Source organism: Chrysochloris asiatica, unplaced genomic scaffold (genome assembly GCF_000296735.1).
Source record: "Chrysochloris asiatica unplaced genomic scaffold, ChrAsi1.0 scaffold00036, whole genome shotgun sequence".
Lineage (NCBI taxonomy): Eukaryota > Metazoa > Chordata > Mammalia > Afrosoricida > Chrysochloridae > Chrysochloris > Chrysochloris asiatica.
In genome coordinates, this window is record NW_006408554.1 from 6,204,720 (window position 1) to 6,229,981 (window position 25,262).

The following is a 25,262-nucleotide window of genomic DNA, read 5'->3' on the forward strand; positions in this document are numbered from 1 at the left end:
TCTGCACAACATGATTCTGCTCCTTCTCATCAAACAAGGGCAATTTTGTCAGTTTCTATCAGAAATCATTAGCATCTACCTAACCATCCTGATTTGGCTTCTTCTAACTTCTTTGTTTCCTAATCTTAAAATATCTTTAAAGAGTATCCTTTTTTTTTCAGTTAATTATTTTTTAAAAGGAGCTCTGGTAGCATAGTGGTTACGAATTGGGCTGCTAACCTCAAGGTCAGCAGTTCGAAACTACCAGCCATTCTGTGGGAGAAAGATGAGGCTTGCTGCTCCCGTAAATATTTACAGCCTCAGAAACCCTGTGCAGGATCACTATGAGTCAGAAATGACTCCATGGTACTTAACAACAACAATTTTTTTAAGACTGCATTGACATGCTTAAATTACTAGGACCCTTAGTTTTTTGTGGATGTACTAAATGCTGGTCATTGCTTTAAAAAGTATCTTGACCTTGAGAGCTTACATTGAGAAATAGTTTATATTTTTTGTTTTTATTTTTTATTTTTAAATTCCATTTTCCACACATTTTTTGAAGAGCATTATGATAGTTAAGGTTTTGTGTCAACTTGACTGGGCCAGGATTCTTAGTGATTTGTAGCTATCCCGCATGATATGATTGGATGTGATAAATCAGTAAGATGATAAAGGGTGGGATGTTGTTGTTGTTGTTGTTATGTGCCGTGGAGTCGGTTCCTAATCATAGCGACCCTGTACAGGGTTTCCAAGGCTGTAAATCTTTACGGGAGCAGAATGCCTCATCTTTTTCCCTCAGAACAGCTGGTAGTTTAGAACTGCTGAACTTGCAGTTCTCAGCCCGATTCGTAACCACTACGCTACACCACCCTTAATCCCAGCACCAAATGAAGATCAAAGAACACAGCCTTCAGTATGGATTGCATCTCAATGTCAGAAAAACAAAAATCCTCACCACTGGACCAATAAACAACATTCTTATCAACAGAGAAAAGATTGAAGTTGTCAAGGACTTCATTCTTCTTGGATCAACTATCAACACTCACGGAAGCAGCAGTCAAAAGATCAGATGACGTATTGCATTGGACAAATCTGCTGCACAGGAACTTTTTAAAGTGTTGAAGAGCAGAGATGTCAGATTGAGAACTAAGGTGTGTCTGACCCAAGCCATGGTATTTTCAATAACATATGGATGCGAAAGCTGGACAGTGAATAAGGAAGATCATAGAAGAACTGATGCCTTTGAGTTGTGGTGTTGGAGGAGAATACTGAAAGTGCCATGGACTGCCAAAAGAACCAATATATCTGTTTTGGAAGAAGTGCAACCAGAGTGCTCCTTGGAGGCCAGGATGGCTAAGCTTCATCTCTCATACTTTGGACATATTGTCAGGAGGGAACAGTCGCTGGAGAAGGATGTCATGCTGGGTAAGATGGAGGGTCAGAGAAAAAGAGGAAGACCCCCAACGAGATGGATTGGCTAGGTGGCACATTGATGGCGTCAAGTGTGGCAGCGGTGGTAGGGTTGGCCCAGGATTGGACATTGTTTCATTCTGCTGTGCATGGGGTCGCTATGAGTCGGTTCTGACTCGATGGCACCTGACAACAACAACCCTGATCTAATTTATGGGAGATTCACAAGGGTGTAGCATGGAACACTTTTTCCCTTACAAGAGATAAAAGAGGACACAAAAAAAGAGAGAAGAACCCACCACCAAGATAGAAGATCAGAGAGCGGGAGTGGTACACATCCTTTGGAGCTGGATCCCTGCACTGCGAAGTTCTTATATCCAGAGGAAGACACATGGAGAACTCCCAAGGATGTTGGGCCAACTGATGCTGAAAGGAGACAAGAACCTTTCTCCAGAGCTAGTGCTCTGCCTTCAGACTTCTAGCCTCCTAAACTGTGAGAGACTACATTTCTGCTTGTTAAAGCCATCCCCTTGTGGTATTTCTGTTATAGCAGCACTGGGGAACTAGGACAGTCATCATGTGTCACAGGTGACCTAAGGGCAACTAACAACATATTAAAAAGCACTAAAAAGAGTTCCTGAGTGACACTTGACTACTAGCCAAAAGGGTGGTTCAAACATAGCCTGAGAGGTGCTTTGGAAGACAAGCCTGATAATCTGCTCCTTTGGGACAGTTCCACTCTGCACACATAGGGTCATAGTGAGTCAGAATCAACTCAACAGCCACTAACAACAACAAATAGAGAAAGCAAAATAATAATAGTAAACATATAAAGGTCTAAAAACAATCTATCAACACAGCATTTCAATGGTAGCCTACTTTTTTCTCATACTTACTATCTCAAGCGCCTACTTTCTGAGTTTCATCTTTAAAAAAAAAAAAAAATCAATGCATATTGGGGAAAGGTTTATATACACCACACTTTCAGAAGCACAGACCAGGTTTCACTATAAAGAAGGCAAAGTGATTTTCTCTTTATTATTCCAACTAAGACCATGAGACACTACAACTATCACAAATCTAATCTGAGTTCTTCCAGCCACGTTTGCTCCGTTTCACCACTGATTCAAACTGGATGAAGATTCTCCAGGAAATCTTCAGGGCCTCCCCTGGACTCACCATCTCACTCTACTATGCTTCAAACTGTTGGTTTTCTGTTTTTATTTTTTTATTCTGTGTTTTGACAGTGGAATTCATAACCTAACCCTAGAACTAGGTAAACTGTGACCTTAAGATACGAAGCAATAAATATTCATAGCACAAAACAAGATTTTAAAAGAGCAAACCTTACTAGTTTGTGGAAGTCTTGAGTGGGACAGAATTCCAGTTTTAATGCCAACTTCAGGAAATAATTGACTTTCATCCTTCCTTTAAAATAGGAAGAAAAGGGAAGGGGGAAAGTCTAGAAGGAAATTTGATCATGTAAATGAAAACTTCTTACTGCCGCCAATCCAAAAGATAGTTTCAATTCCTTTCTTGGGAGAAAACTCTTTACTCCTTTAAGCAACCACTTATCACATATAGACTGCTAACAGTATTCTCTCCTTCTCAATTTTAAAATCTAACCAAATGTGAGAAGAGAGGTTCTTTGATATAGACCAGCTGCCTTGTTGTTATAACAACTTGTCCTTGAGAAAACAAAAAATAAGCAGAAAATGTCAGGATGCCCTACTTTTGGATTAGAATTATTCATAGAAGATATTATGTTTTCTTACCTGGATGAAGGCCATTTTAGACCAAAAGAGTTGAAGTATGCCTCATTGGACAGTTGTCAATGAATTTCTGCTGAAAGTTTTTGATAAAGCATGGTGCTAGGATTAAAACTTTAAGATTTGTAAAGGTTATTCTAGAGATCATCCACCCTGGAAATGTGTCATCTAGAGACCCGATAAGGTTAATCCAAATTATCCGGGAGATTACCTCTGAGACAGCAAACGGTTCCACAAACATCACCATCGCTATCCCAAGCAGAGAAATGATATGCTTCACTTTTGTTAGCATTTTCAAGGAGGCTAAACTTGAAAATGTCAGTGAAATGAAGACTTGGGTTTATAGGCAAAGCTGTCACTGGATCTTTGAATTATGAGGCTAGACTCTCAGTAGCCACAAAGTTTTAGGTCAAATGCTTCTAGGTCAACTTTCACCTCTTTCAGAAAACCTATGATGAAATTTCAAAGGCTTGGATGTGAAGTTTTATTAACTTATGTTAGTTTGAAAGAAAAAGGTGAACAGGGAAGGTAAAATGTGAAAATTCATTATCTTTGTCCATTGTTTTCTGCCTTTTTTGCTGCAATGCTTATAAGATCTTACATGGATAATCAATTATTCTGGACAGACAGTGAGTAAGACAGGGTGAAAAGGCTAAATGGATTCTTAAAACATTTGGAGCATTTACCATACAATATTCAAGAACCAAAGAACTGAATTTCTTTTTCCTTTTAACCTATAAGAACTTATAACCTACAAGCTATTTAAAAGTAAAATGAAATCATTTACATTTTCTTGTTGTTGTTGAATTGGTTCCAACCCATAGCGACCCTGTACAAGGTTTCCGAGGCTGTAAATCTTTCTGGGAATAGAAAGCCTCATCTTTCTCCCACGGAATGGCTGGTAGTTTCGAACTGTTGACCTTGCGGTTCACCGCCCGATTCATAACCACTATGCTACCAGAGCTCCTTTTTTTAGGCATTTTCTTAGAATGGTCTTATATTCTAAGGGAAACAAAATGTACAAATGTAGAGATCAAGAACTAAAATCTTTTATTGTTTAGCGCATAGTAGATATTCTATAGGAATCCTGGTGTGGCACTGTAGGATGAGCACTGGACTGCTAACCACACAGTTGGCAGTTCAAACCCACCAAGTGCTCCTTGGAAACCCTATATAAGGTCATTATGAATCAGAATCAACTCAACAGTAATTAACAACAGCAACAACTAATGTTCCATATACATGTATGTTTGTTAGCTTGTTAGTTTTTATACAGTTTCTACATTAAAAAGTAAATTATGTTGATTAAGGGTAGGGCTCTGCAGCTGATTATTACAATTGTTGTTAATAAGCTGCAAAAAAACAAGTTGAATTGGCAAAAGCTGTGTGATAGATAACAGTAACTACCAAAAAAGCAAACTGCGTATGTACAACCAAACACCTCATGGGATTTGGTTGCTTGATTTAGAGGTTTAGAGCCATAGTTTCATGGGACAGCCCAGTTAATTGGCCTAATAATGCTTTTGTTCTACCTCTTAGATTGTTATGTAGTGCCTGGGGTCTTAAAATTTCCAAGTGGCCATCAAAGGCACAGCAATTGGTTCCTATTCAACTGAAGCAACAATGGAAGAAGGAAAATCAGGAATAGGAGCAGGATATGGAATGCGTGGGCAATTGCCTCCATGAATAACTGTTTCTGTTGCCATGAGACCAAAGGAACTGGTTGGTGCCAAGCTACCATTAGATTCATAGAAGAATCCAGATCAAAGGGCAAGAAATATAGAACATAATTTAAAATTCTCATGGACTCCAGATTTCCTGGGGCCATGGAGGGTATATGAACTTCTGAAATTATTACCAGACCTAATCTTTAAATCTTAAACTAAAAATATATAGTTTAGTTTACTTAGTAAAAAAAAAGTCTGTATTCAGCATTATGCTCTTCTAAGAACCATCTATGTGTTATCAAATTGACAACAGTAACTCAAAAGATTAGATAGGAACCTTAGGGGGAAGTGAGTTTATGTTAATGAGGGAAGAAAAACTCAGAAAAGGAGGGTGAGAAATGATTGTACAACTCAAAGGATGTAATCAATGTCAATTAACTGTGCATGTAGATATTGTTGAATTGGTGAGTGTTTTGCTGTCTATATTCTCAACAGCACAATAAATACAATTTATGGGAGAAATTAACTGATGGGGAAAAAAATTAAGTATAAGTGAAAACATGTGTAGATTGTTATTTGCATATCCAAGTGACTATTTATACATGCAAATAACTGCAAGTGAAAGTTTAAAATACATCCAAATACGTGAACATGAAAAGATATTATTATGTGAAAAAGGATATAATATATGTGAAATTATGTGGAAAAGAATATAATATAATTATACCAATTATATTGGTATAATTTACTAACTTTATTTAATTTTCAATCAAGTTACACTAATTTAAACACTAATGCAGAGACATATGCTGTAAAGTTTTGAATTGCATGTTCTTTATTTTTCATCTTAAGAGACTAAAACAATTCATTTGTTTATGCCAGCTACACTACTATCATCATAGTACATGTTCCCATCACATGTTCTTGTGACTACTGGTAATAGTATTGTGACTACTGTAACTTGTCTCTCCAAATTCTTCCTGGTTCCTGTACAATTTGGTCAATTTACATTCAGAGTGATTTTTGTCAATGCATAAGTCGGCTACATCACCTTTCCTTTCTTGGAACATTTCAAGAGTTTCATACTCAAACCAATCATAGGGGCACAAAGAGGTCACATGGTTTAAACTCATTTTTATGAAAGTCCTCAAATTTAAAGTTTGACCTTTTCTCAATGAAGATCTACATACAACCACAGAAACACAGTGGCAGATTTGAGAGAAGATGTTCATCACACAACTTTATATTGTGTCCCATTACTAACCAGCCCATACCATCTGTGTATCAGTCATGAGTTGCTTTAAACTCATGGCAATTATGTGTGCCAGAGTAGAACTGTGATTGTTGTTGTTGTTAAGTGCTGTCAAGTTGGTTCCGACCCATAGAGACCCTGTATAGAGTTTCCAAGGAACAGCTGGTGAACTTGAACCACCGACCTTGCAGTTCAAACAGCTTTGCAGTCTGGCACCTTAACCCACAGGACCACACCAGTATTATGCTTTACATTATATTTTGCAAATGTTTAAATTATCTTGTGAATAGCATACTTATACTGAATTTTGTTTTATGCATCAAGAGCATCAGAACCAACTCTATGGCACTTAACAACAATAATTACTAACCACTTTTTGACATGTCTTCTTTTTTACCATAGAGCAGAAGCTATGGCTTAGGCTTTTCTTGATATCTGAAAAATCCTATTTTTATTGAATTTTAATTAATGCAAGTTCTTAACAAGGCCCATGCAACCCTGGTTTGTCTGGCTCCGATCTAGCCCTACAGATCCATTTTCACCACACTCCTCTTAATTTCTAAACTTACTTTCTATTCATCAAACAACCCATCCTGCCACCAGACCTTTGCATACTATATATACTATCTGATCTAATACTCCCCTGCCCTCACTCCCTGATTCCTTTGAAGTGTTATGTGCTACTCTTCCTTTCCATGGAAGCTTTCCATGGTCTTTATAATTAGGCAGATTTCTCCTAGTATATTATCTAAAAACACCATGCTCTTACCCAGTTATAATCCGTCTTTCATTTATATGATTCTGTCTTCCCACTAAGGAGCCCTGCTGGCAGAGTGGGTTAAATGTTGGACTGGTAACCTAAAGGCTGGCAATTCAAATCCACCAGCAATTCTGCACAAGAAAGACAAAGTAGCCTGCTGCCACAAAGATTTAAAACTGCTGAAACCCTAGGAAGCTGTTCTACTCTGTACTATACAATCACTATGAGTTAGAATAAACTTAACAGACGTGGGATTTGGGGGTCTGTCTCCCCACAAGATGTAAGTCATAAGAGAAGAAATATGTAGAGCAGTGAGCCTGTAGTGCACTAACTCTTCAACTAAAACAATATCTATTAGAAGCCTAATATGATAAGGTCCGTGGTTGGAACCTGCCAGTCACTCCACGGTAGATGGAGCAGAGTGGGGAGGGGGACCTGGCAGAGAAGAGGAGTTTTTCTGTTCCTGTAATGATTTGAAGCCTCAGAAACCCTTTTCAGTGCCTTTATGAGCTGGAACCAACTCGACTGCACTTAACAACAACAACAAATACATATTTATTAAATAAATACAACAACAAATACATATTTATTAAATAAATAAATGTTTTATTATATTATGCTGCTCTAAAAAAAAATCTCAAGAGAATATTAGTTATAGTCTGTGTTTTAAAGATCAAATGTATTTAAAATCTACTCTCTACTGGCCCAATTTAGTTAAAACTGATACACACACTCAAATAAAATGAGCCTCTTCTAAAACTTAGATAAAATACCAAAACAACATTTCAAAAAAAGACATCTTTTTTGCTCATGACTTCCTGTCTAAATGTGAAACAGGTCCTCTAATAAGCTAGAGAGGAAAAAAAGAGCCAGTGGCGTGGAGATTCTATGTTGATCTTTATATGCCACAAACAAACTGGACTGAGCCAAAGCATCCAGGAGCTTGGTCATGGCTCTTTGAGGATCTGAGTCTCATGGAGGAGAGTAAGTGCATTCATCACTGCTCCCCAACCCTTCAGACACCCTATAGTAAATCACATCCATGATTCGCTTTGGTTCCACTCCTGTCTCAATTGTTCATATGGAAAAAGGCCTCTCCCATACTGAAACGAATCACCAGATTGTATCAGTAGAAACAACAACAAAAACCATACATAAACTTCAACTTTCTACATAAAAATGAAAAGAACATCTAATCTAAAGGAAATAAGAATGATTTGGTTTATGGTATCAGAAACACTTTCTATGTTCATGAAAAGGCCTTAACAGGTATCTAGTTGAACAGCTAACATGTATGCAGTGCCTACTAAGTACCAGGTACCATTCTACAGGACTTCTGCTCTGACACTATAAGATCAGCACTGGACTTCAAACCCACCAGCTACTCCTCAGAAACCCTACACAGGGTTGCTGAGTCGCAACCGACTTGATGGCACTTAACAACAACATGTTAAGTTACTTAATTCTCCCAATCCTCATGAAATGGGTATTGTTACTATCATACCTATTTTACAAATGAGAAAATTGATGCACAGAGAGGTTAAGTAATTTGCCCAAAGGTCACACACAGCTAGTGAGTGGCAGAACTAAGACTCAAGACCAGACAGTGTGGTTCAAGTGCCCATGCTCTTAAAAACATAATGCTGATTTCCAATAGTTGTCAAAAGCCCAAATTCACCATATTATCTGCAAACATCCCAATTTTTAGTTTGTTTTAGTGATAATACTAATAGACAACTGTTTGTACCTAAATATATCAATTGTTCCCAGTGTTAGAGCAAATAGTAAAGATACAAGTAAAAGGCATTCAAGGGGAAAGAATACAGTCAAAACAGACAAGACAAGTATCAGCTTCTCCAATGAGTACAATAATGGCGATAATAATGTAACAATGGCACCAACTGTTAAGATGGTACAGTAGCGGCATCTGACTTGTTTGCCTAACTTCATGAGGACTACGCTCACTGTCAGCATCAGCCCAAAGCTGATCCCTAGGAGGTGGAGGTTGGACCTATCTTTACCCTCCAACCTTTTTCACTAATTCTGATACCAGCCGATCCTCCACAGCACACTCTACTTGTCTTCTGGGTTCAACAATTCAGTGCAATGGTCACACAGAATTCACAGACCATACACACAATGATGGGGTTTATTAGAGACCTAATAACAGGTTATAATTCAGAATCAGGAAAGACTCAGGATATAGTTCTTATGTTGGGACAGTTTCTAGGCCATTCCAGTAGGCAGACCTTTCTCAGACCCTCAGCCTGGCCTCTTCCCTGCCTGGGCAAGTGTTACAAGCATCTTTAGCCCTACCAGGAAAAACCCAAAGCCATCCCACTCACCAACAAAACTTGGTCCAAAGGCACTCCATTCTCTTTCTGTGTGGGCCAGCATATCCACTGTAGCCACATCACTTAGTGGACCAAGAAACCACCACACCACCTCGGATCGTTCTCTTAGTTCCGCTTTTGCCATTTTTCTGTTGCTGCTTCTCACTGTCTTGTGCCATCTCTGGCGTTACAGTTCTCTCTCTCTCTGCCTCCTGCTTCTAAGAGGTTCTCAGCACAATGACACAGGGTCCGAAGGGCATGTTCTGGTCCTCTCTTCTTTCTGCCTCTGGGATGGCTCTTTTAATGACAAAACTGGTCAATTCCATCATTAGGATTACATATGCCTTATTTACATGATCCCACCGCTACAAGTATTCCATGCACCTTATTTGCATTGTTAGCCACCTGTCCAATCCCCTTGGCGATCCACAAGCACCTTATTGGCACAGCCCCACCCAATCTTAGAAGACCATGCATAGCTAAAAGGGCCATATTAAGTAATTCATTGTATTTCAGGCCACCCCCTGACTCTTTTAGTCATAGTTCTTTCATGTTTGGAGGGTAACTTTCCCTCCCAATCATTTAACCAGTCCAAAGCAGTCATTAACAATTAGTCCTTCACTAGGGCAAAGCGTCCTCAGGGTGAGGTCACTTAGGTACCAGCCACTCAGATCTACTACAGGTGTCCTTCTGACCCAGTCATGTTCTTAAAAAGTTGTTTTGACTCCACCTTTTCTGGCATCTAATAAAATTTACCTGAGCCTCACAAGATATCAGCATAGCAAGACCTTGAAGGGGCTTTACGTTCAGCCATTCTACTCCATTCCAAAAGTACCTTCGCTGTAGTATCTTAATTTACTTGATATGGCTTTTCTAGCCAGAGTCTTCTCAATTCCCTTTGTAACACTTACCAAGTGATTGGGTGACACCATGCAAACAGGATGTATAAGACTCCAACTCGGGGATTGGTTAGTTTTACCATCTGCTAGTTTTAAAAATAGCAGGAATGGACAATCCCATGTCCATCAAGAAAGAAGAACATGAGTGGAGTGTGCTATCCCTACCTAGAAAAGGCATGACAGCAGAGGTGGAGAAAGCATGGAGACAGAGCAGCTGCAGACTACTAGGCCCATGTACAGAGTAAAGTGATTGCATACTGGCAGGAGGCTGGCTTGCAAAAGTGCCCTTTGGGCACTTACAGGCTGACTAAAAGACCTTTGTAACACTTACCCAAGCCTTGGAAACCCTATGCAGGGTCGCTATATGTCAGGACCTATTCCACAGCATACCACTACCACCACCAAGCAGGGCAGAGGCCAAGGGGCCAAGTGGCTGAGAGGGTGAAGACAAGAGTGAGACGTGCCTGCAGTACAGCAGAGAAGAGGCATTTCGATTAGACAACTTGCATCCTGAGTTGTTTGTGATCCTGAATTGTGCCTCTGTTGTTGTTATTGTTGTTGTTATTAAGTGCCAGTGAGTTGGTTCTGACTCATAATGGCTCTTTCTAGGGTTTCTGAGGAGTGGCTGGTGGGCTTGAACTGCCCACATTGCAATTACAAGTCCAGTGTTTTTCATACAGCACCACAGCAAGACGCCATAGGATTTATTAGGGAAGTAATAACAAGGTTCAATTCAGGATCAGGAACAACTCAGGATAGAGTTCTCAAGGGTACCTACAAACAGGTATCTCTAAGCCCCTCAGCCTAGACTACGCCTCCATGCCTTGATTTATCAAGTGTCACAATACTCTTTTAGTCCTGCAGGTAAGTGCCTGGAGTCACTTTAAGGCACTTGCTCAGAGTCACCCAACAAGCCTAATACATATTATACTTACTTTTCTGAGATATTCCTAATGCAACATTGTATTTATCTGCCATATTCGAAGCTTTATGTGTGACGTTATATGTCAAATCTGGGTTACACTAAATCATTTTCATTGTGCTTTATTATTTTATTATTTTATGTCTATATATTTTTTATGTTATATATTTCTTTACATATTAATTTATGTCTATATCTTTCTCTCTTGGAGTCCTGGTTTGGTGCTGTAGGATAATACACTAGACCTCAAAGTCAGTTTGAACCAGAAAGTCAGTTGTTCAAACTTCCAACTGTTCCTAGGAAAACCTATACAGGGCTGCTGTGAGTCAAAACCGACTCCATGGCACTTAACAACAACAACAATGTGTTTATCTCTTGAAGAAGAACTATGCTAATTGTCTATTAAGGTGGATTTAATATGAAACTTAAAAAGCTAGGGAAGAACAACTAGCAAACCATGAGCATGTATACTATTTTCTATTGTGTTTAAAAGAATTCCTTTATGCGGCCTTTTCCCTTGGTTCTTTGGAAAAACAAAATTAGAGATTTTTTCCCCCTAATCCATAATGAGTTAGCTTTGCCCTAGTTTTATACACCAAAGGGTTTGTTATTTTTGTCCAAATTGATTGATATTTCCAGGGTAAACTGTAAACAACTCGGTTTAATACTTCTTATCTGGCTTTCGATTGGTACTTTGCAGGGATTGGTCAATAGACTATGAAAATTAAGCGTAGTCTCCCTAGTATGCAAATGAAATATCTGTTGCCTACTGAGAGGAGATTGGTCAGTTGGTGGCCCTTGTCTGAAATTGACAAGGAGTTGCATATATAGGCAACTAACCCAATAGAAGTTTCAGAAACAGAACTGTCCTGCACCTATACGCTTCCTGAGTTGTAGCCAGTTAATCTCACATTTCACTCTGTTCCTTAAGGAACCACATAAATGTAAGTATAGTCTCTGAGTTCTGTATGTCCACTGACATGAGTTAACAACCCAGAAGATAGAGAGTGCCATGGGGCAGTTGACTTGAGTCAGTATTGGCTAAAAAGTTGGGGATAGAGGTATGTGGAACCTCCACCTCATAGGAATCAGCCTTCGACTGCTCTTGATTCATATTATCCTTCTTGAAGTTAGATAGAGTCTGACACCAAAATAATTACAACTTTTACATTAATTATAGTTGAAATCGGTGCCATGTATTTTAACTTATAATTTCTTAGATCTTTGTTCTTTTTCCTTCTCCCTTCTCTCCTTCATTCATTGCAAAAGTATTGAGCAGATCTCAGAAGGATAATAATAGAGGCCTTTAAAATGACGTTGGGGCTGCGCAGAAAAGGCAGCCTGAAAAGCCCAGTAATGGTGGCTGCTTAAAGGTGGAATCTTATGGTGGATGGCCTGACTATGACTGCTGATGACAGCCTGTATGCAGATGGCATTGGAATGGGGAGGCAGTAACAGTCTAACAAGGTTACTTAGTTGCTGACATCCAAAGGATTGAGCAAATGAGTAAATACATTGATAAGAATGGTGGTGAGGTTTCTCAGTGACTGATAAAAACTTACAGTGTTGTGTTGTTGTTAAATGCTGTCGAGTTGGTTCCAACTCATAGCAACCCTATATAGGGTTTCCAAGGAGACACTGGTGGATTTGAACCACATACCTTGTGATTCGCAGTATTGGGTTAGAATTGAAGTCGTCAGTATGAATGTATGGCTTCAAAATAGATGTTGTTCGTGCCATCGAATCAACTCCAACTCACAGGGGCCCCATGCACAACAGAACAAAACACTACCTGGTCCTATGCCATCCTCACAATTATTTTTATATTTGAGCCCATTGTTACAGCTACTGCATCAGTCGATCTCTATGGGATTCTTCCTCTTTTCTTCTGACTCTCCACTTTACCAAGCATTTTCCTTTTCCCTATACTGGTCCCTTCTGATGACATGTCCAAAGTACATGAGATGATATATTGCCATCTTGCTTCTAAGGGTAATTCTGGCTGGAGTTCTTCCAAAACAAATATGTTTGTTCTTCTGGCAGTGCATGGTACTCTTCAATATTCTTCACCAACACTATGATTAAATGCATTAAATGTTCTTTGTTCTTTTATGATCTTCTTTATTCATTGTCCAGATTTCACATGCATACAATGCAATTGAAAATACCATGGTTTGGGTCAGGCACACTTTACTTACCAAAGTGACATGTTTGCTCTTAAACACTTTAAAAAGGCCTTTTGCACCAGATTTGCCCAACGCACTATATCATTTGATTTCTTGACTGCTGCTTTCACAAGCATTGATGATGGATCCAAATAAAATGAGGTTCTTGATAAATTTCTCTATTCACCATGAACTTGTTTACTGGTCCAGTTGTAACGATTTTTGTTTTCTTTATATTGAGTTGTAATTCATACTAAAGGCTGTATTATTTGATCTTCAACAGCTAGTGCTTCTAGTCCTTTTTGCTCTCAGAAAGCTAGGTTATATCCTCTGAAAATTGTAGGTTGTTAATGAGCCTTCCTTCAGTCCTGATGATGTGTTCGTCTTTATATAGTCCAACTTCTCATATTATTTGCTCAGCATACAAATTGAATAACTATGGTGAAAGGATACAGCCACAATGTACATCTTCTTAATTTTAAACCACTCAGTATCCTCTTGCTCTACTCAGATGACTGTTTGTTGGTCTATGTACAGGTTCCACATAAGCACAATTAAGTGCTCTGGAATCTCCATAATTTGGAATCTATAATATGTTATGATCCGCATAGTCATATGCACTTTGCAGAGTCAATAAAACTCACACTAATATCTTTTTAGTATTTTCTGCTTTCATCCAAGATCCATCTGACATCAGCAATGATATCCCTCACTCCACATCCTCTTCTGAACACACTTTGAATTTCTGTCAGTTCTATGATAACGTACTATAGCAACCTTTTTTGAATACAGCCCTGGCGCATACCTTTCCTGATTTTAAACCATTCGTTTTCCCAGCTTCCTTATTAGGAGCATCATTAAGCGTTCCAAAATACCCATTCTCCAAAATGTTGTCCATAGCTTGCCATGATCCACACAGTTGAAAGCTTTTGCATAGCCAATAAAGCACAGATAAACATCTTTCTGGTATTCTCTGCTTTCTGCCAAAATCCATCTTATGTCAGCAATTATATACCTCATTCAACATCCTCGTCTGAATCTGGCTTGCACCTCTGGTAGTTCCCTGTTGATGAACTGTTGCAGTCATTTTTGAATTATCTTGAGTAAAATTTTACTTGCATGTGATATCAATGATATTGTCCTATGATTTCCACATTCCATTAGGTTACTTCTCTTTGGAATAGGTACAAATATGGATCTCTTCCAGTCAATTGGCAAGGTGACTGTCTTCCAAATTTCTTGGCATAGATGAGTGCTGCCTCAGTGTGTTGAAAGATTTCGATCTGTGTTCCATCAAGTCTTGGAGCACATTGGCTCTTGTTCATATGCTACCTCTTGAAATGGTTGAACATTGACCATTTCTTTTTTTTTAAGTTTTTATTGTGGATTATGTGGGTTTACATGGGAAAACATCAGTTTTACATTCATCCTATCATATTTCATTTCATTGCAATGATTACACTCCCTTCCATGCATCATCAAATAACCAAAGGGTCCACCCCACAGGCCCGCCCCCCTGGCCATCAGCACACGGCTCCTCTCCCTCCCTGAGCCTAGTGTCCCCAGCTGCTACATCTGTCCATGTCATCGTCTCTGTCACCATCCCTGGTGTCACTGCCTCTCTGGGTACGGTCATGCTCTCCACTCTTCTCACTTGATAGTCCCAAGGACCTCTGTTCCTGGGCTGCAAAATCAATCACTCTCCTCCTTTTGTCAAAAAACATCTACTTCTACATGTCCATTCCTCACAGTCAGTCCTGATGGCAATTATTCACTATTATACCACAAGAGTCTTTTCCCAATTTCCTTTCACCAGCCTATGAATCTGGGTGGTCACCTGGATGGCTAGCAGTATGGCAAGACCCGGGGACTCCTGGGCCAAGAGGCAGTGACATGACCACAGAAGACTAGAGTGGAGAGTGAATAAAATGAGGGGAGATGCACAAGAACACCCATACTTGCAGATAGTACCCACTTGACCTGGCTTCTATGGCTGCATAATCAGAACTTGAATAGAAGAAGAAAGAATGGGGAGGAAGAGTAACCCACTACAATTTGATGAACTTTACCTATACTTACGGAAGTAGTAGCTCAAAAAAGAGAACATATCTTTACAGCAAGGAACACTCCCACCCCCTCGGTACACAGGGTTGACAGGGATGGGAAACTAAGACATTGGCTACCCAAAATGAGAGCTCTGGTAGCATAGTGATTATGAATCAGGCTGCTACCTCAAGGTCGGCAGTTCAAAACTACCAGCTATTCCACAGGAGAAAGATGAGGCTTTCTGCTCCCGTAAAGATTTGCAGCCTTAGAAACTCTGTGCAGGGTCACTATGAGTCAGAACCGACTCCACTTAACAACAACAACAACCCAAAATGGGGGTGGAGGGTAGACTATAAAGGCAAGAACTGACTGACTTATAAGCTTTCAAGAGGGAGCCTAGTTCCAGATGGGCCAGGAGTAGGTAGAACCTCTACTGAATGATTTCCAATCTGTTGGGATCGACTATTTCTTTTAGGTACAGTGACTCTGTATTCCATCCATCTTCTTTTGATGCTTTCTGCATCATTCAGTATTTTGCCAAAATAATCCTTCAGTATTTCAAGTAGAGACTTAAATTTTTCTCCTTTTTTGTTTTGTAATTCAAGATCTTTGCACATTTCATTACAATATTTGACTTTGTCTTCTCAAGCTGCCTTTGGAAGTAAGATTAGGAACAGAATACCAATATAATTTCAGAATTATCTCACACAAAATGCTTAATTACAAAGGGAGAGAAAGCAACTTTATAGTGGAGAAGCTTTGTTGTTGTTGTTATTAGGTGCCATTCAGTTGGTACTGACTCATAGCGACCCTATGTACAACAAAACAAAACACTGCCCAGTCCTGGGCCAACCTCACAATTGTTTCCGCACTTGACCCCATTGATGCTCCCACTTTTCCAATCCAACTCACTGGGGGGGTCTTCCTCTTGTTCTCTGACCCTCCACCTTACCAAACATGATATCCTGCTTGAGCGACTGGTCCTTCCTGACAATATGTCCGAAGTATGAGAGATGAAGTTTGGCCATCCTGGCTTCCAAGGAGCACTCTGGCTGTGCTTCTTCCAACACACATCTCTTTGTTCTTTTGGCAGCCCATGGCACTTTAAATATTCTCCTCCAAAACCAAAACTCAAAAGCATCAATTCTTCTAGGGTCTTCCTTATTCACTATCCAGCTTTCACATGCATGTGAGGGTATTGAAAACACCATGGCTTGGGTCAGACACACCTTAGTCCTCAAGCTGACATCTTTGCTCTTCAACACTGTAAAAAGGTCTTGTGCAGCAGATTTGCTTAATACAATATGTCATTTGATTTCTGGACTGCTGCTTCCATGAGTGTTGATAGTTGATCCAAGAAGAATGAAGTCCTTGATAACTTCAATCTTTTCTCCATTGATAAAAATGTTGTTTATTGGTCCAGTTGTGAGGAATTTTGTTTTCTTTCCATTGAGATGCAATCCATACCAAAGGCTGTTCTCTTTAATCTTCATCAGTAAGTATTTCAAGTCCTCTTCACTTTCAGCAAGCAAGGTTGTATCATCTGCATATCACAGGTTGTTAGTGAGTCTTCCTCCAATCCTGATGCCACGTTTTTCTTCATATATCCCAGTTTCTCCGATTATTTGCTCATCATACAGGTTGAATTAAGTATTGTGAAAGAATACAACTCTGTTGCAGACCCTTCTTAACTTTAAACCATTCAGTGTTCTTATGTTCTGTTAGAACAACTGCCTCTTGGTCCATGTACAGATTTCCCATGAGCACAGTTAAGTGTTCAGGAATACTCATACTTCACAATGTTGTCCATAGCTTGTCATGATCCACACAATCAAAAGCCTTTGTGTAGTCAATAAAGCAAAGGTAATCATCTTTCTGGTATTCTCTGCTTTCAGCCAAGATCCATCAGACATCAGCAATGATATCCTTTATTCCACGTCCTCTTCTGAATCTGGCTTGAACCTCTGGAAGTTCTCTGTCAATGTATACTTGCAGCCATTTCTGTATTACCTTTAGTAAAACTTTACTCACATGGGTATCAAAGATATTGTCCAATGATTTCCACATTCTGTTGGATCACCCCTCTTTGGAATGGGTACAAATACAGATCTTTCCAATCAGTTGGCCAGATAGTTGTCTTCCAAATTTCTTACAGAGATGAGGGAGTGCCTCCAGTGCTGCTTCACTTTCTTGAAATATTTCCATTTTTATTCCATCAATTCCTGGTGCCTTGTTCTTTGCCAATTCCTTCAATGCACCATGGACTTTTTCCTTCAGTATCATTGGCTCTTGATCACATGCTACCTCTTGAATCGGTTGAGCACCAACCATTTCCTTTTGGTACAGTGACTCTGTGTATTCCTTCCATCTTCTCTTAATGCATCACTCGATAACTTGCCCAGAGAATCCTTCAATAACAGAAGCTGAGGCTTGACTTTTTTCTTCAGTCCCCCAGCTTAAGAAATGCTGAGCGTGTTCTTCCTTTTTGGTTTTCTGACTCCAAATCTTTGCACATTTTGTTATAATATTTGACTTTGTCTTCTCAAGCTGAGAAGCCTTGTAGATACTATCTTAATGAAGCCATCAGAGTTCACAGAGTCAGTAAGGCAAATTGACATTGGACACCATCCAGTCTGAATGCAAAGAAAATATATCATCACTTCTGTAATATTCTTGCCATAAACTGCACAACCTAATCACAAGGAAACATTAGAAAATATCAAATTGAGGGTCATTCTACAAATGACTGAGCCATGACCTATAACAACAGTCAATAATATGAAACTCCAGGAGAGACTGAGGAAAGGTTCCAGAATGGAAGACACTAGAGAAACACGGTAACCAGAACCAGGAGCACTATGTGGTCCTGAGTCCTTATGTTCTGAAAGATATCAGCATGGCAGCTGGTAAAGCTTCCATAGAATCACCAGGTCAAGTGTAAACAGGAGTTCCTACAATTTTTCTGTAAGTTTAGGTTATTGCAAAACGTTTACCTTTTTAATTTCATGTACATTAGGAGATAACACTGAATATGACACACCAGAAAACCATATTGTAACTTATAGATTAAAGTTTATGGATAGCTGTTGCACTATTTGTTTGTTGAAGCAGATACGTAAATAAGCACAAATATTTATTTTTAATTGTACTCTAATTAAAAGCTGAGAAATCACCCAGTCCTTCCTTTACAAAGGATTGAGAAAAACTGGGACCCAGTAAATAAAGAAAGGTGATTTTATCATACTCAAAGAATATTATTCAGAGAAAATAAAAGTTTTCTTTTTAAAAATATCTGAGATGCCTTCAAAATATTAAAACAAAAGACTAATTTTTACTGTTCAAATAATGCCTCAAGTAAATTTTGCAAGTGTAGACATATTGACACACAGTTTTCATTTACTGGCCTGCCCCAAATCCTGTGAATGTAGGCTCAAGGTTTTTCACTCACATAAAAGACCTTCAGTCACATCTCACTACTAATCTTTCAGTCAGAAATGACAACTCTGTTAACACTTTGTTCCTCAAATTTCCTAGAATGTGTGTCAATTTAAAAGCAGATTTGAGGTGCAAATGATTTCCACAGATACCGCAATAAACATTGTGAATTCCTCCTTAACCTTCATTCCAGTCCAAATGATCACTCTTAGTCAAGCATGTGAATTCCTATCTCTTTGCCAGTAGCCACTTCAAGGAATCACAGATCTTGCAGGGGGTTGAGGACACAGCACTGAGTCTTTCATCCTGGTTCTGTACTGCTGGCAGCCACAAAACTTACAGGCTCATAAGAAGAAGCCTATTCCATAAGTGACACATCTTTATGGAGATACAGGAGAATCTCAATGTCTAGTTATGTTATGTGTGTTATGTGCCGTCGAGTCGGTTCCGACCCATAGCGACCCTGTACAGGGTTTCCGAGGGTGTAAATCCTTACAGGAGTAGAAAGCCTCATCTTTCTCCCGCGGAGCGGCTGGTAGTTTCGAACCGCTGACCTTAAGGTTCGCAGCCCGATTCGTAACCACTACGCTACCAGAGCTCCTTCAATGTCTAGTAGTCAACCTTTAATATTGCTCAGGATCTTTATGTTAAGTGAAGTAAGTCAAGCACACAAAGCCAAATATTGTACAATCCCACTTACATGCAATATCTAGAACAGGTAAATGTATAGGGCCTAAAAGTCAATCACTATGGTTCACCAATGGCAGAAAGAAGTGGGAGAATGGGAGGCATTGTTTGGGGGGACACGAGGCTTCTGTCAAGGGTGGTGGGAAAATGTGGTGACAGGTAGTGGGGACAGTTGCACAACATAATGGACATAATTAATGTCACTGAATTGGACATATAAAAAATGCTGAAATGACAAATTTTTAAAATATACTCACCACACTAACAATAATAATAATTATTATTAAACCAGTGTGAGACAGGTATTCTGTTCCAATTTAAAGTATGTTGGTACATAGATACATCAATGAAAAAAATGTATCAGATCAGAGATATTTTTTTGCAAGAAGAGTATGAATTTTAAAATATGCATACAACGTCATACACTGGCTTCAAATTACTTAAACGTTTTCATGTCTCAACCAGTTTCTGGAAGGATATAGTACTCTATAGGTGGATTTTGGAAGCGAAAGAGTCCAGAGTTATCCCAGAAACCTACCACCAGGCCCAGTCTTGAAGAAAGTAGCGAGCTAAACCAACCAACAAAATTCAAAATGAATAGGTTTGCCATGGGAAAAGCATTAAATTTCTTATTTAGATGTAAAAAAACACCAGTAACATATCCTAACAGGTTTATAACTCTGTTGCTTGCAAATTCCCGTAATTCAATGTTCAACATCCCAAAACAAGGTTAGCTAAGCACAAGAGTACAGCAAATAGCCCCAGCAAGGTCACCGTGGAAAGCAGTCAACCAAAGCTGTTTGTTATTGGAGGAATGCAGAGACTATCACCCTAAGACACCCTGTGAACCTGGAACTGAAGCCACTCCAGGAGGTCACCTTCCAGCCAAATCCTCAATTGGCCTATAAAATAAACACTAACACCTGTGAGGAATCTGCTTCTTAGAACAGTAAACTCCATGAGACCAAAAGAGTAACATTTGCCCAAAAGCAAAGATGAGAAGGCAAGTAGAGATGGGAAAACAGGGAAGGCAGGGAAGAAATAGGGAGACTATCAACACATTGCTGGGATAGCAACCAATATCACGGAACAATTTGTGTATACATTATTAATGGGAAACTGATTCATTGTGTAAACTTTCACCTAAAACAATACAAGAGTTTGTTTGTTTGTTTGTTTGTTTGTTTGTTTGTTAAAAATGGCTATTCTTAATACTGAACCTAGTGACCACCTTCGAAGCAGCACAGTAGTAGACCGTCCTTGGCCTTTACAATGGTGAATACAGAATGCTGACTTGGAGAACAGTCAGATGAAATGCAGAGATGAGATAATAGCTGGGAGATAACGTTAAATGGGCTTCTACCAAGCCAAGGCTATCAGGTTTCCCTGAAAGAGCATGTGACTTCCCTGGAGTATCAGTTTACTTTAGGTACTTACCATTTGCGTAGGGAACAGATTCCATGTCAGGGCATTGCCATCTGCTGGTGACTCTCCTCTTAAGGACTGTGAGACGGAAATTGAGAGACTGCTCACACCTGAGCCTATGCTACCACTCAGCAAGTGATAGTTTCTATCACATTGTTAATACGAGATTCTCTCTGTGTTGATCAGAAAGACAGAAAATTCTCCTGAGGAAGCTGAATCCGGTGTCACTAAGAAACAAAAGAGAAAAGGAAAATGGTGACAAACAGATTTTGTGAAATTATCAATTTTGTCACTAATCCTACAGAAGAAAGGGGGAATTGTTGTTTTCAGGGGTAAGCATGTACTTTTTATAAGCAGGATGGTGACTCCTTTTGTGATTGATTGTGAAGTGTCGTTGAGTCGATTCCGACCCATAGCGACCCTGTACAGGGTTTCCAAGGGCGTAAATCTTTACGGGAGTAGAAAGCTTCATCTTTCTCCCGCGGAGTGGCTGGTAGTTTCGAACTGCTGACCTTAAGGTTCGCAGCCCGATTCGTAACCACTACGCTACCTGATGGTGACTCCTATGCATTCAAAAAACAGAAGTGTGGTAGATTGGTTTATCTGAACACATATTTAAAGATCAAGTCTTTAACTCTCCCTTGAGAGATCTAATTTTTTTTTTAGAAATGTGTTTTCCATGTGGTAAATAGACTACTCCTGGAGTGTTGCTGCAGGATGATGCACTAGGCCACAAGATCTGTTTGAATCGAAAGGTCAGCCTACTAGACAGCACTTAACAACAACAACAACAAACAGACTAGTCAGAAATGCCTGGTAATCTACTTTTGAAAATTCACCCAGTAAAACCCTATGAATGTTTCAATCCCATTGTACATGGCATCACCATGAGTCAATAGCAACTAACAACAACAATATATGAAGAAAAGAGACTGAAAATTTCACAATAGGTGTAAAGCTACTGATTCAGCCATCAACACACAGGTTAAGTTTCCCATTTTTCATCATGAAAGTCTCTGTAACCATACCGGTATAGTTGTACTGGCAAAATTCAGTTCTTTAGGACACATAATATGGGTTTTAAGAGTATTAAATGTCCCTCAAGTTTTTTCCCAATGTATTTCTTAAACCATTTGAATGCAATAAATATGGAACTATGCCATAGTATTTTACTCTTTTGTGAAATACACCTTCTTCAGAACAACACTTTTATTCTTTAAAAACACTACAGAACTTCTATCTCAGGAAACAACCCCTCAAAATAGGTTGGTTTGTGCTGCATTTTTAAAATGTACTTTACATTTATATTGTTGTTATTAGGTATCCTTGAGTTAGTTCCCACTCATAGCAACCCTATGCACAACAGAATGAAACACTGCCCAGGCCTGGGCCTTCCTCACAATTGTTGTTATGCTCAAGCCCATTGTTGCTGCCACTGTGCCAATCCATTTCATTGGGAGCCATCCTCTTTTCCAGTGATCCTCCAGTTTACCAGCATGATGTCCTTCTTCAGGAACTTGTTCCTTCTAACCACAGCTCAAAGCAGGAGACAAAGTCTCCCCATTCTCATTTCTCAGGAGCACTATGGCTGCACTTATTCCAAGACAGATTTGTTTGTTCTTCTGGAAGACCACAGTACTTTCGATATTCTTCATCAACGCCATAATTCAAATGCATCGATTCTTCCATAGACTTCCTTATTCATTGTCCAACTTTCACAGGAATATGAAGCGATTGAAAATGCCATGGCTTCGGTCAGGAGCACCTTATTCTTCAAAGTGACCTCTTTGCTCTTTAACACTTTAAAAAACAATTTCCAGCAGATTTACCTAATGCAATGTATCATCTGATTTCTTGACTGCTGCTACCATAAGCACTGATTGTGGATCCAAGCAAAATGAAGTCTTTGACAACTTCAATCAATAGTAAGAGGTACAGAACTTTGAAAAAGAATAAACAAAAATGTTGTTGTTGACATTGTTAGGTGCCATTGACTTGGTTCTTTCTCATAGTGACTCTGTATAGGGTTTCCAGGGCTATAAATCTTTATGACAGCAGAAAGCCTCATCTTTCTCCCAGGGAGCAATTGGTGTACTCCAACATCCAACTATGTGGTTAACAGTCTAGCACTTATCCTACAGAGCAACAGCAAATCTATTAGAGGGCTGAAAATATCTATGAGGGAAGGCTAAAGGATTTGCTGTCACAGTATTTGCAGTGCTGGTGTACCATGGGTAATGCACTGGACCACAAACTCACCAGCTGGTCCTCGGAAACCCTTAGAGTGTCACTATGAGTCAGAATCGACTCGATGGCAATACATAATAACAAATCACAATGTTTTGGCTTGAGACAGGAGCATTCAAAGCTGTTTAATCATGTGAATTTGAAAATGTCTCATAAAGAGCAAGGTCTAAATCAATTTCCTCTACTTTTGTAGCGGTTATATTGATGAAATGAACTAAAACCACAGAGCACGCAGCCTGAGTGTAGTAGAAAGAAGAACCAAGCTTCATCTCAGAATTCCACTTTATTTTTTCTTGTTCAAATTATGTATCGGAGAGAAAACATCATATCTTTCAGGTAGAATAGACTTTAGGGAAATATTTGACGGCTTTTGACTCCCAGTTTTGTTTTGGTATGCATTGAAAGCATAAATTTGGAGAAATTTCTCAAAAATGTACTGAATTTTCCCAAACTGTAAGTGCTAAAACCATAAAGTTCTTAGAAGAAAGCATAAGGGTAAATCTTTCTGACCTTCAATTTCACAAAGGATTCTTAGATAAAATGCCAAAAGTATGAGCACAAAAAGGAAAAGAAAAAAAAAAAACAGATAAATTGGATTTCATCAAAATAGACAATTTATGCATCAAAAGACATTATGAAGAATGTATAAAGACAGCCGACAAAATGAGAGAAAATGTTTGCAAATAATATATCTGACAAGGGTTTAACATCCAGAATATATAAAGAACCCTTTCAATTCAATAACAAGAAGGCAAAGAAGCCAATTAAAAATGAGTGAAGGACTTGCATAGATTTTCTCCAAAGAAGATATATAAATGTCCAATAAGTACACAAAAAGATACTCAAGATCATTAGCCATTAGGAAATGCAACTCAAACACAATGAGGTGCCACTGCACACCTACTAGAATGGTTATCAAAATTTTTTAAAGAAAAAAAGCACAGAAAATATCAAGTGTTGACAGGTATGTGAGAACTGGAACCATCCTACATCACTGGTGAGAATGGAAAATGGTGGAAACACCATGGAAAACAGTATGGTGCTTCCTCAAAGTGAAACACAAAACTACCTTGTTGCTGTTGTTGTTTTTAAGCGTTGTCAAGTCGGTTCCAGCCCATAGTGACCCTACATAAGGTTTCTAAGGAGCTGCCTGGTGAGCTTGAACCGCCAACCTTGTAGTTCAAACCAACTTTGCAGTCCAGTGCATTAACCCACAGCACCACACCAGAACTCTAGAACTACCTTGTGACCCTGTAATCCCACTACTGGGTATGTACCCCAAAAAATGAAACAAGAAATAAAGCAGATACTTGTACACCAATAGTCACTGCAGCATCACTTACAATAGCCAAAAGATGAAAACAACCCATTTACATCAACAAATTAATGGATAAACAAAATGTGATAGCTTCATATTTTTGTTGTTGTTGTTAAGTGTTATTGAGTCAGTTCCGACTCATAGAGACCCTGTATACGGTTTCTGAGGAGAGGCTGGCCTTGCAGTTCAAACTACCTTATAGTCCAGTTCATAAACCCTCAGCACCACACCCACTCTTCATATTATTCCATTATATTCCATTATAAAGAGAAATGAAATTCTGATATACACTGTGTTGGTGGTGCTAAGTGCTGATGAGTTGATTCTGACTCATAGCAACCCTGTATAGGGTTTCTGAGGAGCAGTTGGTGGGTTTGAACCACCGACCTATGGTTCGCAGTCCAGTGCTGCCCCTATAGCACCACACTATAATGTAGATGAATCTTGAAAACATGATGTTGTTGTTATTGTTGTTAAGTGCCATCGAGTTGGTTCTGACCCCATAGCAACCTGTATAGGGTTTCCAAGGAGCAGCTGGTGAGCTTGAACCACTGACCATGCAGTTCAAATGACTTTGCAGTCTGGTGCATTAACCCACAGCACCACACCAAGACTCCTGAAAACATTATGCTATGTTTAAAAAAAGTCATACACAAAAGAATGAATATTACATGATTCCACTTACGTGAAATATCTAGAATAGTCAGGTTCACAGAGACCTCAGTAGGGTAGATGTTATCAGAGGGAAGTGGGGAGGGAGGGGGTGGGCAAAGCTGAATGCTTGGGATGACAAAAGTGTTTTGAAACTAGATAGCAGTGACAATTGCACATCATTGTAAATTCAAGTAATGCACTAGCACATACACTTAAAATTGGTTGAAATCACAATTTTTGTTATATGTATTATACAAAGGAATTCTGGTAGCGTAGTGATTACTAGTCAGT